The sequence below is a fragment of the Ambystoma mexicanum genome, chromosome 5p, assembly GCF_040938575.1.
Source record: "Ambystoma mexicanum isolate Mex_15411 chromosome 5p, UKY_AmexF1_1, whole genome shotgun sequence".
Classification (NCBI taxonomy): Eukaryota; Metazoa; Chordata; class Amphibia; order Caudata; family Ambystomatidae; genus Ambystoma; species Ambystoma mexicanum.
This window is the reverse complement of record NC_090930.1, coordinates 1,198,333,315-1,198,350,264: the sequence shown is the minus strand read 5'-3', so window position 1 is coordinate 1,198,350,264 and position 16,950 is coordinate 1,198,333,315.

The following is a 16,950-nucleotide window of genomic DNA, read 5'->3' as shown; positions in this document are numbered from 1 at the left end:
CCAACCCATCTCACACCCCCTTTTCCAAATACCCCGGGTCACAATGGACCATGAACCAGGCTGGTGGGTGGTAATACAATATTTATTTATTTTAAATTCAAAGAAAATCTCACACATTTTTATATTGGGCAGCAATCACCAATGGGGTGATAATTACAGAATAAATGATGAAATACACTTAGTTTGATCTTCTACTATAACATATCCAAAGCACATTTGAATAGGAGCAATTTTACTGTTTGGGTAGATAGAAACCAAGTTACGATTTCCCCCTGCAATGCTCCCTCAAACCACAGTTAATTAAATTTTGAGTGGATAAAAAGGAGCCACAAGAAGTCAGGGATATTGGGCAGCAAACAGAATTGAAATCCGACCTTCCCTCACGAAAAAAAAAAACCTTTGCAATTGCATAAAATGACACTCTGAATGGTAAATAATTAAATTAATGTGCAGTTGTGCGGAGAGGGAGTCTCTCTGATTCCCGGAGGGGGGCAGACCAGCTCTGCTACCAGAGACCTTGCAAATGCTTTGCAAATATGGTTTATCACAGTATCAGGAATGTAATAATACTAGCAACTACAAGGCAAGGTATTAGCAAAGGGCATACAGTTCAAAAAGCAACTTGAAAGTAAGAACACAGTGCAGCCAAAATCACACGTTGAAAAGTTGCATTTTCCTCTCTTTGCAATTTTAAATGTCAAAAGTTTTTTTTAAACTGGTGAAATAGACAGAATCGGAATTCGGTTTTTAGGCTGGGTGATAGATGCACATCACATAGATAATATAGAAGTGAAAGAGTGACTCTAGCTGAATAACTGGATGAGATTTTCAATGTGGAAGGAGATTCAGTTTTGGGAAAATAAACGCAGTTAAAAGAGAAAAATGGTTTGGAAAGAAAGGACACGCTTTATTTAAACTAGATTATCAAGACTAGATTGTTAAAGAAAGACATGGTACGCTCCAAAGTTAATTTGCAAAGTTACCTTTTCATCCTGCGTTCAGCTCTATGTGGGAATTACTTAAATTATTCAAAATATGACTAAGGATCTATGCAAGACAGAGATGAGTAGAAGAATGGCGCTAACGCGTGGAGATCAAGGACAGGATGCACAGAGAATTCTGACAGTTTTAAACAAGTTACCAGGTATGGATAGGATTACTTAGAGAGTAGGACAAAGACAAGGTAACAAGATGGGGTATGCTATGTGTTGCTGTGGGGTGGGGAAATACTCACAATCAGCACTTGAGTTTGGAATTTGGGACGGCCAACTGGGTTTCTGGACTCAAAGGCTCTGGTCACATCACGGCGGGCTCTCCCAACAGCAAACAGCTGGGCCTGTCTGGTCACTGGATATCAAGGGCACAGCTGGCATGCAGGTAGTGGGGCAAAAAGCCGGTCTGGTCACATGATACTCCCAAAAGGGTACCACAGCGTTTCCCCCTAGTTATTGGGATTTTTAGTGGGCTTTCTGGATCAATGGTCCTGCCTGGATAGGGTCAGCTATGCTCTGGCCTGGCAGTAGAGTCTGGAACCTTGCAAAGTGAAGTGGAATATCTGGATACGCAGGCGCTGGAAAATTCATAAGAGAGTATCCTGTCTCTGTGAGCTTCCCCCCTTTATATAAGGCGGATGACCTCACAGGATTTATTGTTGGGCAGAACTAAGCTAGACCTACCCCAAAGAAACGGATAGGTCAGCCTATGTTGGTTGCCTCCTCCAGGAGGGGCCTCAGCTTATGGGGTTGTGTTTTATGAGGTACAAAGCCATCCCACAGTCATTTTTGCAAAAATCAATTAGGACATAAATCCCTCCTTTTTACAATTGTGGCACCTTTGAAAATTACATAGGCAGATTACATAGTTCACACAGAGCATGGCAGTCCAACTCCCAGGTCTGTACGACATTGTTTCGTCCTTCTAAAAATTTGTTGATTTTTAGTGAGAACCGCTTTACCCAAAATGCCACAATTTTAGATATATGTACATATTACGATAGAGCATATTTCCATAAAACTTTTAACGTTCCACCATGTGTACTTTTCCTATGATTCACGTTTTCCTGGCATTTCCGTCTCATACATGCTATGGACAGCCACAATATCTTGTTTTAAAGCCACAAAAATTACATTTAAACTGTAAAACCTTTTACATTACTGGGTTGTCCGGTTGTAGAAATAACAGTCTTAAAGTTTATTCATTAAAAAGGTCTTTGAACCCAGATGGGCTGGTCTTCGTCACCAAATGTCAGTTCCTCCCCAGGTTGCCTGGGAATTTGTCTTTGGAGCTCCTTAGTTTGAGTGATTGGAGGTGTCACTTCCAAAAGTAACACGTAGGTGTTCCAGAATCTATTGTGTCAAGCTGGAGCCCAGCCACCAAGTCCGATGTGCGTGTTACATTCTCCCTCTTGGTCCATTCAGAGCTTCCAGATGATGGTCCCCTTGGGGGGATGCAACATCCTTTGAAGCCAGGGCAGAAAAAAACCTCTTTGGCTGGTTCCCCAGTACAGCCAATGCATTTATTTATTTAGTTAGTTTTCCTGAGCCCAAAATGCAAGGAAGAAAACATTATATTAAATTTTAAACCAAACCCCCTTTACATTTCTAGGCAAGGACAGGGCCTTATTCAACATTAAACTTTTAAAACATATTTTTCTTGTTTGCAAATGCACATTTTGACACGTGGTGAATTCTGCTGGGATGTCCCTTTCAAATTCGGTTTTCTCTTCCATCTGGATTCCAAACATTGTTTGCAGCCCTAGTCAGTTTCTCTTACATAGCAACCTGTTCAAGGCACAGCTCCACTGAAATTGACATATGCACAGAGAGCTAGGGTTTCTTTTGAAGCATTTATTTTTGACATTTTGTAGCATAAAAGTCAAGTGTTTTTCCATACACTGAAAGTAAAGTTTTTGGTGATTTTCCAGATCTTGCCTGACACAGCCTGTCATCCATTGAGAAATGCTTTGTTTTGCTAAAGCACAACTGGAATATGGCTGAGCATAGTTGGGCCTTACTGGATCAGAACTGTATATTGTTTATCAGATGAAAAAGAGCATCAGGGCGCCATCATTTTAAATGGCAAATATTTCCTTTTTCAATGGGAAATTTTGAGCTAGCAGCAAAGCAGCTCTGCTTTTCAATTATCTTCTTTGGTGCACCTAAGAAAACACATTGGCAGCCTTTCTCGGTGTGCTCCCTCTTCCCTCTTGCCCAATAGATGCTTGGCAAAACAGTGCAGCCAACATTTTGTAGCTGCAAAATGCAGTTTTTATGCGAGGCAATGGTGCTCAAAGGAGCCAGCGCAGCCATTCTGCTGGTAACTGCTGAAGTGCAGCTTGGTGATGGAAGGGAATTCTGCAGAGTGGGTAAATGTACCCCACACACCCTGCATGCAGACATCAACACCTTGATGTTGCCATCGTTATGCTCCTTCCCATTATACCGCATTATACTGCATACTTTCAACAACCATGCATGAGGACCAAAAGAGTCCAGGTTGAGTGAAATACCCAACCCCTCACCTCCGACTGGGACAAGATTTCTGCCCTTTGAGCCACTGAGCATTTTCTATTTGGCAAACGGACCTTACTATTTTCGCTGCCTGATATCCCAGTATTACCGGGATATTCCAGGTGGCGGAAACGCAGGTAAACCCCCATTCCAGAGGTAATTGCAGGATCTGTTAGGCAGTGGGAGCCTAATTTAATGGCAGCTCATGCCTGGAGGTAAGTCAGCGCCCCCACCAACAAACATGTGTTACCCCCTACAACTCCCATAATGCATGCTCTTATTCAATGAGAGCACCTTTGTTGGCTAACGGTGTCGCAGCAATATTGCATCATTTGGTCAGCCTAATGAAGGTCACATGGATAACATCAAATTAACTTAAATGGTCTCCAGAAGAACACGTGAGAAAAAACAAAGGTTACATAAATATGTGTTAAACACACATCTCATGAGCCCACATGCCCCCCTGAATACATAGGTATCGGATTTATGATAAAACATTTATGCGCCCCTTCCCTTCATAAAATCACACACGTGCTCTACAAATACCAGATAACATAACAAGACCACATTGCCATCGGATCCCCAATAACCCACGCAATCGCATAGACAACCACTACTCAAACAGGGAAGAATTCTACATGGATATATGAACAGCAACATCACAAACGCCGTTCTAGACACACACCTTACCACAACAACCCTCTCCCCCTCCCCATACACACACACATTATGGCAATATGAACCCAAAATGTAGAGGAGCAGATGTACACATCCGCAGGAGACCCTACCCCCCGACCTCCCTGTATTGGAGACATGAGACAGTGCCCTGTCTGACACCAGCTATTGTACCAATACCACAGCGAGTATTTGGAAGACGGTACCCATTAAGACAACCGTATCAAATGTAACCTCAATGTGATAATGGCCTGCAGGAGGAGTTCCTTGAAGAAATATGAAAAAGAACTAAGAAGATGGACTGATGACATCATGAGAACGTGTGCACAAAGTCCTGAAGTACCGAATGAAGACACTGGGGGTCATTACAAGTTGGGCGGTAAGGGATACCGGGCACCGGTAAGGAGACTGGTTCCAGTAATCCCTTACCGCCCAATTCCGAGGTCCCTTAGCGGGAACCGCAAGGGACGTGTGGTCGGACCACACGTCCCTTACGGGTCCCGTTAGGGGACCAGGGCGCTAATTACGGGCATGCTATTAGCAGGCCTGTAATTAGCGCCTTCCCCATTGAGACCTATGGGGGCTCAAATGGGAATGGGGAATGGTTCGGTCAATGGGGATTTACAGGTCCCTCCAGGGTCGGAATGCACCGGTAAGTCCCCGTTGAACCAGACCGGTGCCGGACCCGGTATTGGAGGCAGCCATGGCGCAAATAGCGGCATGGCTACCTCCAATCTCAGAATGAGGCGCTATGTATGGATTTTAGAGGAGAAATTACGAAGTAAAGAATTAAGTGAACCTTAAAGGTGTAAAAGAAGAAAATTACACAATAGAAAGTGCTGAAGAAAACAGAAGCATGAAGAATGCACAGACGCTGAAACGCAAGACAGATCAAGTCCTCGTATAGGCTAGCTACAAGTAGTAAATAGAAAGCAGGCAAAGCCACCATTGTATAGAACTAGACATTGGTATCACGAAACAATTAAGCTAAAGGCCTTGGAGAAGAAATGAAATGCTGTGTTGCAGTAGAATAACAGGTTGTACGAGCTGCGTTGCGAGGCTGTCTGGCCTGAAGTCAAAATCCTAGATATTGAGGTCAGCTATCTACGCTGAAGAAGAACATGTTTGCGTGGGATTAATCCTCTCACGTTAAGGTGCAAGAAACAACACAGAACTTGCCAAGTCTTCATTCATTACTGACATTTAAAAGCTTGCAAAAATGAGCAAAATCGTGGTATCTTGTCACGTGAGTGGAGGCTGAAAATAGGGCTTGAACCAGGGTCGGACTGGCCCATTGGCTACTTGGCCCGTGGCCGGGCTGAAATCATGTGGAGTCGGGGGAGGCCCTGTGGGCCGGTTTTTGCCCACGTCTGGGCTGGTTTGGGTTAATGTAAGTTACGTTATTTTAAGTAACATAAATTACATACGTACTGATTGCATAACGAGGCACGCAGCCCTGCTCTGGCTGTTAGATGTTTCCACCACCCACGCAACTGATGTGAAACAACATTGTTGTTAAGAGCGGTTACTCTTATGGGTACTACTAGTCGCCACCATCGCTGTGCAGCCGCTTCCGGGTTGGAGTGTGTACTGTGAGTGGCAATGCGCCATGGTTTCTGTGAAGCACACATGGCACATGCAACTGTCATTGGCTCCCTCTTGGTCCTGCTCTCACCCCTTCCCATCCTAGTGGAAGGACCTGATCCCGTGTTTAGGTGAAGGATGGAGTTTGATTGCAGAGAGGATGAAACATAGATCATCACCAGTGTTTTTTCTGGCGGTAAATTAATAGTGGAGGCCCGGTTTGCCGTTGGAAATTGGGTGGGGTGATTTGGTTGCTGGGCAGCTACAGGGGGGAAGTTGGAAGCGGGAAAGCATGCGTATGGAAACCATGGTGCGGTATGTTAAAGAGAAATGCAGGCTGTGCATGGCGGGGATGGTGCTGTGCAAGCACAGTGTGTGATGGCTGTGCAAATATTGCAGTGTCTGTCTGTACCCAAGGTTCCTGCTGTGCACCCACGTGTTTTGGTTAAATCTGCGTGGGTGCGAAGCGGGTAATTCTTTGATTTAAAAAAAACAAAGAAAACGGGTACGAGCCCCAGCACAAGGCTCAAACTTTATGCTGTTTAGTTATTTGAGATATGGTCAACACATTGAATAAAGCACTAGTTGTACATTTTAACAGTTTCCAATGTTGTATTGTAAGAGCTTTGGAAGGATGATTTTATGGCGCTAGAATGCTAACAGAGTCTAGCACAAATGAAATATACTTTTCAATATTACTCGAACATGTGGTGCTCTAGGAGGTCCAGCAACACTGCAGCGGGCGGGGGGCTGGCAGGGAGGGTGGGGTGGATGCCTCCGTGCGGGGTCTGCGTCTGCGATACTGGCACGCATATGTTGCAGCACTGGGCATAATTTTCGTGCATGTGCATGATTTGCCAATTATGCAATGAATTGCCAGAACCTGTTGTGTGGTCGCCGCCAAACTAAGTGCGGATATTTAACAGATTGCGAAGCAGGAGGCGGTCTCTGTGCCGCGTAGGTCAATGTTATAGGGAAGGTTGTTTCAAGAGTTTAACTTAGAATTTGAAATTGTGGGCAGCCTACTTGCATGACGTTAAGGCCTGCAGATGGTTTCGCGAGTAAAAGCGCGTGGGGGCATTTTATGTAGGTACAGTCATGATTTCTCTGTCTTTGGTTACATGGAATGCGTTAGGTCGCCAAACATGGGTGCAATTTAGACATTCAAGGCAGGCGGTCCGCATCCTTTTGCAATAATGCTATGGGCACAGGCAAGGTTGGGGAATACAGGGGAGTATACAGGGTTGGCCGATTGTTTGAGGTGCCGGCTGCACCACGTTAAGTGCAAGATGTGAAAAGTCACTGGGAAGTGTGCAGGCTGCGACATGATGTTCTTGTATGTTGTGCAATAGTACTTTATGAACCAGAGGCATCTTGGGCCCACATATAGTAGCGAGTAATGGTGAAATGGAAGCCACTAAGTGGAGTGGCGGATCCGTAAAGCGGTACTGGGAGTGGGGTCGGTTGGTTGGTAAGCAGCTAATTGTGATCACCGGCCAATATCGCAGCATGGTCAGTATTCGGTTTCTTAGATTGATGTGGTGTACAGTGCCTTGTAGGAGATCCTGCAAAGCTGCAGCAGGGCAGGGGGTGGGGGGCTGGCAGGGAGGGTGAATGCATCAGGGCGGGGGCTGTGTCTGGGATCACTCCTCCAATTACAAACAGTGTTTAGGGTCCTGCCATGGGTTAAATCGGTAGCTTTGGGCAATTATGTGGCCAATTGACAGGACCTGGTCGATTTGTCACCACCCTGCTTTGTTTGCTTCTCTATCAGTTTGTGCAGCAGTAGGCGGTCTCTGTGTTGCGAATGTCTATGATATGTGCCGGGTTATTTCTAGAATTATTTGATTTTCAATTTTATGCGGCCACTTGCATGACGATAGGGCCTGCGTATGTTAGCGAATAAGAGCCGGTGGGGCATATGTATGTAGATAAGGTTATGAATCAGTCGCTACCAGCCCTAGTAAGTGGTGGTGTGCCGACTAAAAATGGGGTGTAGAGGTACTGTCCCTATCCTCCCTCACTACTTTCCTAGTTTCTGAAAGTAAGTGCATATGTGGTGGGAATTGCTGGGCCACACACCGTGTGGGAATTGCTCAGTCTGTAAATTCACGGAACTCACTACATCTATAGATATTGGCTGGAAGTATCCCTGGGAACAGAGGAATTTTACAAATTGTAACACCACGAATGTGGTGTATTTGATTCAGTGCCCATGCAACAAAAAATATATTGGAATGACGAATAGAGCCATCAAAATCCGCATTGGAGAACACAGGTCCAACATTAGGACCAAAAAAAGAACTGCTCCACTGGTTGAACATTACATTGAAAAGAACCATACAGAAAATGATCTTGTATGGACAATCTTGGAAAAGGTCAAAATACCAAAGAGAGGTGGTATCATATCAGCTCTCTTACTGAGAAGAGAGCAACAATGGATTTTCAGGCTACAGAGCCATCTACTTGGACTTAATGAAGAAATCTGTTGGCAAGCGTTGGCGGTTATGTAAGAGGATTACAGTATACCACCGGGCAAGCACAGAGGATGGACATATCCCTCCAGGTGTTTGAACAACCATATGTTTCGGGCAGTAACAACGGTGGACTGCTATGGGTGGATTAGGAATATTTAACAACTCCCACTGAGTCCCCACATAAAGTAATACCCATAAGACTTGCACTGAATCCTCACGATAATTAACCATCCGACCGCATCTATGGTTATATCATATAGAGCTACCAACAGCTGGGTAGATACACACACACCATTCTGCAGCCATAATACAAAATAGGGAATTGCACTACGTTTCCCAGCACCACCTGGGACCGACTAGTATACAGTATGTGACCCGCAATGGTAGCCACAGATGAATAAGATTCATCCCATACGTATAAGGCCCTAGGCAGCAAGTGGTGCCGCCGTAGAGCATGTCTACTGGAAAGAGCCGCAAGAGGCGACTATAGGAACACTACCCTTCCAGTCCTCGGCAGTCACAGCCTATTTGATACTGTGAGCACAGCAGATAGAAGCATCCGTTAACATGGGTACGCAACTATCGCTACCCAAAAGCATGACTTCACAAAGATAACACAATTATAACTGTGTACAAAATAACATGAGTGTGGACTACACTTCCCAGCATTCTTGAGGTCATAATGGCAGCCACAACGTGTTTCACGTGATCAGTCGATACAAGACACGAACATCTTGTCAACACGGAGGTGCGGAAATACATAATATGTTGGTAGCCCAACCTTAATCCACCGCATTGCCGTGATTTAGAGAAAAAATAACCGCTGGTTATGAGCAAAAAATGTGGGTCACGTGAGCGAGACGCCGCCATAAAAACAAATGGTAATCCAAGATGGCATCTATACGAACCGGCAAACGAGACGCGGCTTTCAAAAGAAATTAAGGTGAGAAACGAGATGATCGGCCACGAAGTAGAGATAGAGATCTGCACGATAGCCTTGTTTACAACTAACAGCTGATCTAGTCGTCTAGGAGCAACTAGTCACGTCGAAATAGTGATTAAGGGATGCAATGGACTATGGAGTAGTGGCGGTTTAGCAGTCAACAATATGACAGCCAGAAAATGTGCAAATACACATGCCCTCAGTGCTACGTATTTAGTTACAATTCGAGATGTGTAGCAATGGCTCTACACCATCGATAGGGGGCCCCAGACTTGTACAGGTTACAGAAATGCATATGCATATCCACAGGCTACTGTCTAAAGGGACCATGTGTTTTCTGTCCACAGGAGAAAATCTAAAGGGCAGAAGCACTGATCCTACACTTTCCACTGTACAAGATCCAGTAGGGAAGACAGGTGATTAAGCTGCACTGTTGTGCCTTGTTGAACTATACTACCCCTATTGGGATAGTTAATCAGAGTACAAGAGAATGAGATACCAGCATTGATCATTCATTTATCCACAGATTCCAGTATGGAACACATATAGTTGAATACAAGAATCGCTCATCATAGAACAGGCAGTATCAAGACAATACTGCCCATAAAGGTAAGAAATGTCTTACCCACAGAATATGTGGAAACAAAATCCCACAGATTGAATAGTAACAACCCATTATTAGAAGCCCCATAAGACTGATGACAGTTCCACTTGTCTTTTCTTGTAGTTTTATCCTATAGGATTCAGGGATCCATCTATTAAGCCCATTGGACACCCGAAGATATCCTCATAACCTTCATAACTTTGAAGATTGTATATAGAATGCCACACATATAGGTGTTCATCCTGAAGAAAGCGGCTACAAACTAATCCCGCTGAAACCGGTTGACTCTTTCTTTAAGTAGTACTGGATTGATTATCCAGACTCCGATACCCCACATACACAGATAAAGGGGGCTCATTATTGAAGCAATTATAATCGCTATTTCTATCTAACTCACTGTTAGGCGAACAGAAACATAGCATCTTTAACATCCCTAGACCATTGGCCACAGGGAAAGTATTTTGTGTGATAAGACATACGCGTTGGAGGCGGCAACATTAAAGACTGAGACCGACCCCCACCACGTATGCACTTACTTTTAGAAACTGGGAAAGTAGTGAGAGAGGATAGGGACAGTACCTCTACACCCCATTTGTAGTCGGCACACCAGCATTTACTAGGGCTGGTAGCGACTGTATGAGGTTACTTACCGATAGGGCTATTTAGACAGCACTAGGGATCCGGTGTTAGGAATAACTTTTTAATAAATATTCTTCTGTCAATTTTGTGGTATAAAAGTTAAGGTATAGACGGGAGGTGACCACCTTTCGACTCTAATTTGTTGTTACTTTAAGGTTATGAATCAGCCAACTTTGGTCACATGGAATGCGATTGGCACATGGAATGCTTCAGCTCGCCATACAAGGGCACAGTTTTGAAATGTAAGCACATGTGTTTTGCGTGTAGGCAACAATGGTTTACTGGCTCTGGATAGAGAGGGGCGGGTAGGTCTCTTGTCTGCGGTGGGAGCAGCGATGTGAAAAGTAAAGCGGTCTCCATGCCGAGTAATTGGTCAGTGCAGGGATCTTACCACCTTAATGTTGGCACTTGATGGTACCGTCTTTGTGGGTTTAAAATGCCCAATTCGGTAGCACACGGAGGTCTCTGTGCCGCTGAATTAAGTAAGCAATGAAAAACGATAGGGGTAGTGGGACAGTCAAACTGAGGCCTGCAAGTGGACTACATGCCAGCTGTTTATGGAAGTTTAATTTTCTGTACAGAACAGTAGCATTTTCTGTAAAGTCGTGAATTGACGCGATTCATGGATGATGGTTTGCAGGCCTCTTTTTTCGAGGCGAGGGGTGGGCCACTTTTTTTTCCGGTGTCCAGCCCTATTTCTTGTCCCAGTCCGACCCTGGCTAGAATTTGGAGTTCCAGGCACGAAAGCGAGTGCCCTCACTCCCGCTGAATTCCTAGGACCAGAATACTCTGCAAGGTCAAGTACAAAGACAATTTCATGGCAGAAGGCATGGGTGATGAGAGATGTTGGGCAAATTGGGTGGTGAGGCAGCTTCATGTCCTATCTCCCTGCACCTGGGTCTTGGCTTATGTATTGCTATTTGAACAGAATGTTCCAGACACGGCACAAGCGTGTCAAACCAATTATATTTGTCCGTATACCAAAGGAGAAACCAATGAAACACTGCGTAACTGATTGTTCTTAAATGACATGTTTCAAGAGGTAGGCATAAGTTGTCCACCTGATAACGGATAGCCAATAAAAATCCTAGCTCCAATATGATTGTATATCTATATGTTTCCCTTAACCAATCCTGACCCTTGATAGGTTTTTCACCATTGCCACGTAGGCTGACGTCAGTATGACGCACGAAAAAATTATATAATTGTATTTTTTGCGGCGATCGTAGAGAATGAGCGTACTTCTGTTGATCTTCGTTGTAAACTCCCTGTTTTAGATAATTGCTATTAAAACAGCAACTTACTATTTTCCTGAGTTTGTCCGGTTATTTGGACTCAGAATTATTCTGGTGTAATCCTATCCGGTAACAGATGCATGTAACCAAAGGCTAAAGCTCATGTGGTAGTGGTGCGGATGGTTTCAGATCTAAACTATTTTGGCTTCAGAGTTTCAGATGACTGGGCATCCTCCGCCATTAGCTGGAAGATCGTGGAGTTTCCTGTGGAAAGCGGCCGATAGACATAAACTTGCAAGAAAAATCGCGATGGTGGGCAGGCCTATCTTTGAATAAATCCCTGCTCGGTTTCCAAAATGGTCGGATCGGAGGAGGAATCGATTCCGAAGGCCTCAAGTCGATTAAACGGATGCAAATAGACTGAAGGAAAAAATAAATAAAAAGGGACAGGATTGTAATATTTTGTGTAAGAAGGTTGTGTGGATGAAGGAACGCCAGGTAATCCTATTTCAAGGGAGATAGAAAAAGAGGTCTCAAACTCCATACAGAATTTGAAAGAGAGAGGATACCCATAGTCAGTACTGTGGAAGGTGACGTCTTAAACTCTGTACGGGATAATATAATTGGAGGCACAGGAAGTATGCCTCTTACTATAAATTATTATAGGGAATAGAGAAGGTGATCACATGGGGTTATTCATGTGTATTGCGTTGTTATTTTGATTGTTATTTGATGTGTGAGGTTTTGAAAAGTGACACAAATTGGGAAAATTTGAAAGTAAAGTTGTTTTGTTTAAATTTTAGCAAACGATTGACATCAGTCAGAAGATAGATAGGGCCAGTTAGAAGACAGATAGGTTGCTCAGACAAAAAGGATTGAGCAGCAATTGATGGTGCGTGCTCATATTTGTTGTTTTTGTGATTAAAAGTGGTGAGCAATAAGCTCAGAGATTAGCAGAGGTTTATTAAATATAAACAAGGTAATACTTTGGTAAGTATTGACAGTTAATTGTGATTGTCATGAAGGACACTCCTCTTATGCACCTTTGTAAAACATTACTACAACATGCGCCCAAGCTCAAACAGTACAGTGCAGAATGGGTAAAGGGTACAGCTGATAGAATATTCATACCATGGCCTCAATGGGGGATCATTGTCAAAGGCAATACTAGAGACACATGACCACACATGTGCAGGGTGCATACGCAGGAATGAAATGAGAGAAAAGACTCGCAGTTTTAGAACTCTGGACAATGTATCAAGAGGAGAAAGAGGACCCACCATCAGAGGACTGGATGCTTAATCAGCATAAAGGTGAGGGCACCGAGCCCTCAGCTCCTCTTACTCTAAGATTGTAGATGCAGAGGAGACAGGATTTTATCCTTTAAAAGAATTAAAAGAATTAAAAGCAGTGGTGGGGTATAGTGACCCAATATATGACCCCCCCACTTATAGTAGTAATGACAATCCAGAAGCGAATAAAAATAGGAAGACAAGTGTAGATTCATACGGGATAAAGAGGAACAAGGCAAGAGTTCGAGTATATTGACAGATACAGACAGGGAAATCAAGAGATGGAAACGTGAGAAGGATAGGGCCAGTGAGGTAACGCTTGTACAGAATGAATGGATGGGAAGACAGATATTACTTAAGTTAGATGGCAAAAGCATTGAGGCAGTTAGAGAAAAGGAAGACAAAAATGAGCAAGAAAAGAGGGCTAAAGAACGAGAGAAGTGATTTAGGGAGGATGAGCAAGGAAGAAATGCAAGGAACGATGGAAAAGGATATATACAGAAGAACGAGAGACGATAAACGGGCAGAAGAACAAAGGAAGAATGAAAGACGGAGGAGAGAAAGGGAGAGGGAGGAAGAAGAGACACAAGTGAAGGAAAAAAGATCACAGAAGAAGAACGAAGAGAATAAGTAAGAAAGGAAGCATGAAAGCAAGAAGAAAAGAAGGCAAGAAGAGATGCAAGAGAGTGAAGGGAAGTGGAAGAAAGAATAAGACAGAATAGAAGGTCGCTAGATCTTGATGCCAGTCTCATTCTTAAATAACGAATGAGGTCTAGCGAGGATATATGATAGGAAACGACAAGACAAACTTTCCTGATGAAAGAAGTAATTCAAGAAATACTTAGAATAGCACAAGAAGAGGAAAATATGATGCTGAAAATATTGGGGAGAGGACCGATAAGATATACCAGCAAATGAGACAGAACAGCGAGTATGGAACTTAGTGGAGCGGCAGACGATCCCCAATACTAAAGGGATGAAGAGGAAAATGTGTTCAGCGATGAATGTAGAGCATTGTCTTTGAGCAGATTAGATTTAGATAGAGAAGAGGAGGATGATAGTCACACTAGTTGGGGTGCAGCGATGTCAGAACAAGATAGGGAGTCAAGTTGTAAGATAGAAGGGGAGGGTGCATGTGCTCCCTCGGGAAGTCAGAATTTGGACAAGGAAGTAAGATGGTCAGATCTGGAACACCCTAAGGAAAAAACACCAGATCCTATGCCATATCCTGAATTCTCCTGACAACGATTGTATAGAGTGTTGGAGGAGAATCCCCACACTATGTGAGTAGGTTAAGGTTGTTACCAGCACAAAAACAAATGGGGGCTATTACCCCTGGATTGAATAAACGAATAATAGGACCCAGTTATGGGACGGGATACACACAGCTTCCATTTTTGGAAAAGCGGGGGGAAAGACCGCAATTTATTCCATGGCCCCAGATGTAAAACTATAACTTAAAATGTACGTTACCTAGTTTGACCTTGGGAGCTGGGAAATGGATATACGAATAAGAGAAAATTACAGGGGGAAATACATTGGCTATAGGAGACATAAAGGGGGTCTACTAGCAGCTATTCTTCGAGAGAGCTGATGACACTTGGAGAAGAGCAGGATATGAAGGTGGGACCGTACAAAGCACATTGTATGATGGAGCACCATTTAATAACTGCAGGGCAGATGTTAGAAGGGCTCTCAGGGTACAGTATCCTGATACATCAGATACGGGTGCGATTATGACACCTAAAAGGAAAGAAGACGAAAACCCTGTTGCTTATATTCAGGATATTCAAGAGAGGTGGCAGCTTGAGACGCGTAAGCCTTGGGGAAAAAACTGTGGCATTATTCTATCATATTTTGTGTCACCGATTGCGAGATACAGTACAGAGACAAATGAAAAAACAAGTAGGAATGGAAGCAAAGCCATGGGCTGAGATACAGTTGACTATTGCACATCACTGCCGATAGTTGTAAGAGAAGAATAGAAAGAAAGAGGAGAACAGAAAGATTGAGAAAGCCAAGTAAGTTCATAAGAAATTGTCAGAATGTGCTATAGAAGGGGCAGTATTGACAAGTGGAGAAGGAGGAGGCACACAACAAACAACATGTACATCACAAGTCAATGTGCACCCAGTGGATCAAAGTGGGTATGGGTTTTGACCATGTGGTAGAGGTGGAGGATTCAGAGGAAGGGGAGGTAGATTTAAAAAAACCCAGGGTGGAAATCAGAACAGTCAGGGAGGATATAATGGTGGGGTTGCCAGAAGGGCATCCCCAGTATGTTGGAATTGTGGAATAGTAGGGCATGTTGCGCGTGTATGTAGAAGCTGAGGAAGCACGCAACAGAATGGACAAAACTCAAGAGGGGGGACAGGCTATCCGCTGCCATACAGCACACAATCACGAGAGGGCTACGCCCAGGATCACAAATCCTATCAGACACAGGCACCACAAACACAGCAGGAACAACAGCACAGGCCAGAGCATATGTACCCACCTGTGCAGACACAACAGAATATGAACATGGGGCAACCACTAACACCTAGGAGATATTGGGCTAATTGGGTGGTGAGGCAGTTTCATGTCCTATCTCCCTGAACCCGAGTCTTGGTTTATGTATTGCTTATTGAACTGAATGTTCCAGACAGGGAACAAGTGTGCCAAACCAATTGTATTAGTCTGTTGTCACAACCCTCGCCCAAAACCCCCTCTGGCAAACCCATTGGCCAGGTGGAGTCAGAACTCTGGCCTCTAGAGCCTGGCATCCTCTGCAAAAGCCCTCATGGGGCCAGTATACACCATGAAAAACAATGTGCAATATTGTATTGTCAACCAACATGAAGACATCCACATAGCTTGGTTCCTAAGAACCAAGCTATGCAGTCTAGTGTTTTGGGTGTGGTAGCCTAGGGACTACTTTACCTGGACTATTTTGTTGGAGCTATTTAAACCACACCCAAACAAGACAACACGCTTCGCGTTACTTTGCAGCTTGGAACGTGACGCTCACCGTGTCCAGCTATTCCCTCGAACCTCGGAGAAGCAGAACCTGCAAGGAGACAAAAGGAACATCATTAGCAGCAGCAGCTTACCTGCAGTCTTCATCTTTAAACACTCCCAGCCACTGAGAGCAGCTTCCTCGAATCTGCACGCCTCCCGGACAGAACGACCTGAAACAGGAAGATAGAGGCAACATTAAAGAAAGCAGTAGAGACATTTACAAATTACGAACTGCTCAAAAGGCTTACCTGGCTGGTCCCCTCTCGGCTGGCACCACTCCGGACATTCCACTCGCGCTGAAGAACACCGCGACCTACAAGGATGGAAAACACAGGTTAGCAAAGGCAAGACTTTGCAGCGCTGCGCATAGTGCTTACTTACCGCATCATAGCGCTCTTAATGAGCCATCATTTACCAGCGGGGCTCAACCAAGCCAATTTGCAGTGCTGAAGCTCTGCATACCTAAGGGAGAAAAAAGAGACATTTTAAACAAAGAAAGGCATGCAGGATAGCAACAAAACTAAAGAACATCAATAAGACCTACTTGAACAATATCAAACGGGCCGGCGTCAGTGAAGTAACTGGACTGCACTCGCCCATGAAAGACAACGCACCCCTGCAAAGAAGGCAGGACGGAGAGCACGCCTAATTCTACCACAAGGTGAGGAGAGGGCGCCAGAGGGACTGAAATGATACGGGGGTGGAGGGAGGATACTTACCCCAGTCGGTCAGTCTTGAACACAGTCCTCCTGTATTTTCAGGCAGAACCTTCCCCGCAGACCACATCAGGGCAAAGCTGAGAAGCATACCAGTGAGTAACCCAGATGGGTGGAGTCCCTGTGGATACCAGGTGAGCGTAACATAACGTGAAGCCTACCATAACAAATCCACCTGGGCGCCATGGAGACATCAGAAATGGACCAATTGGCTCAATTACTAGGAGAGCTTCGTGCTGAGGTTCATTCTGCCCGACAAGAGACTAATGCCCTCAG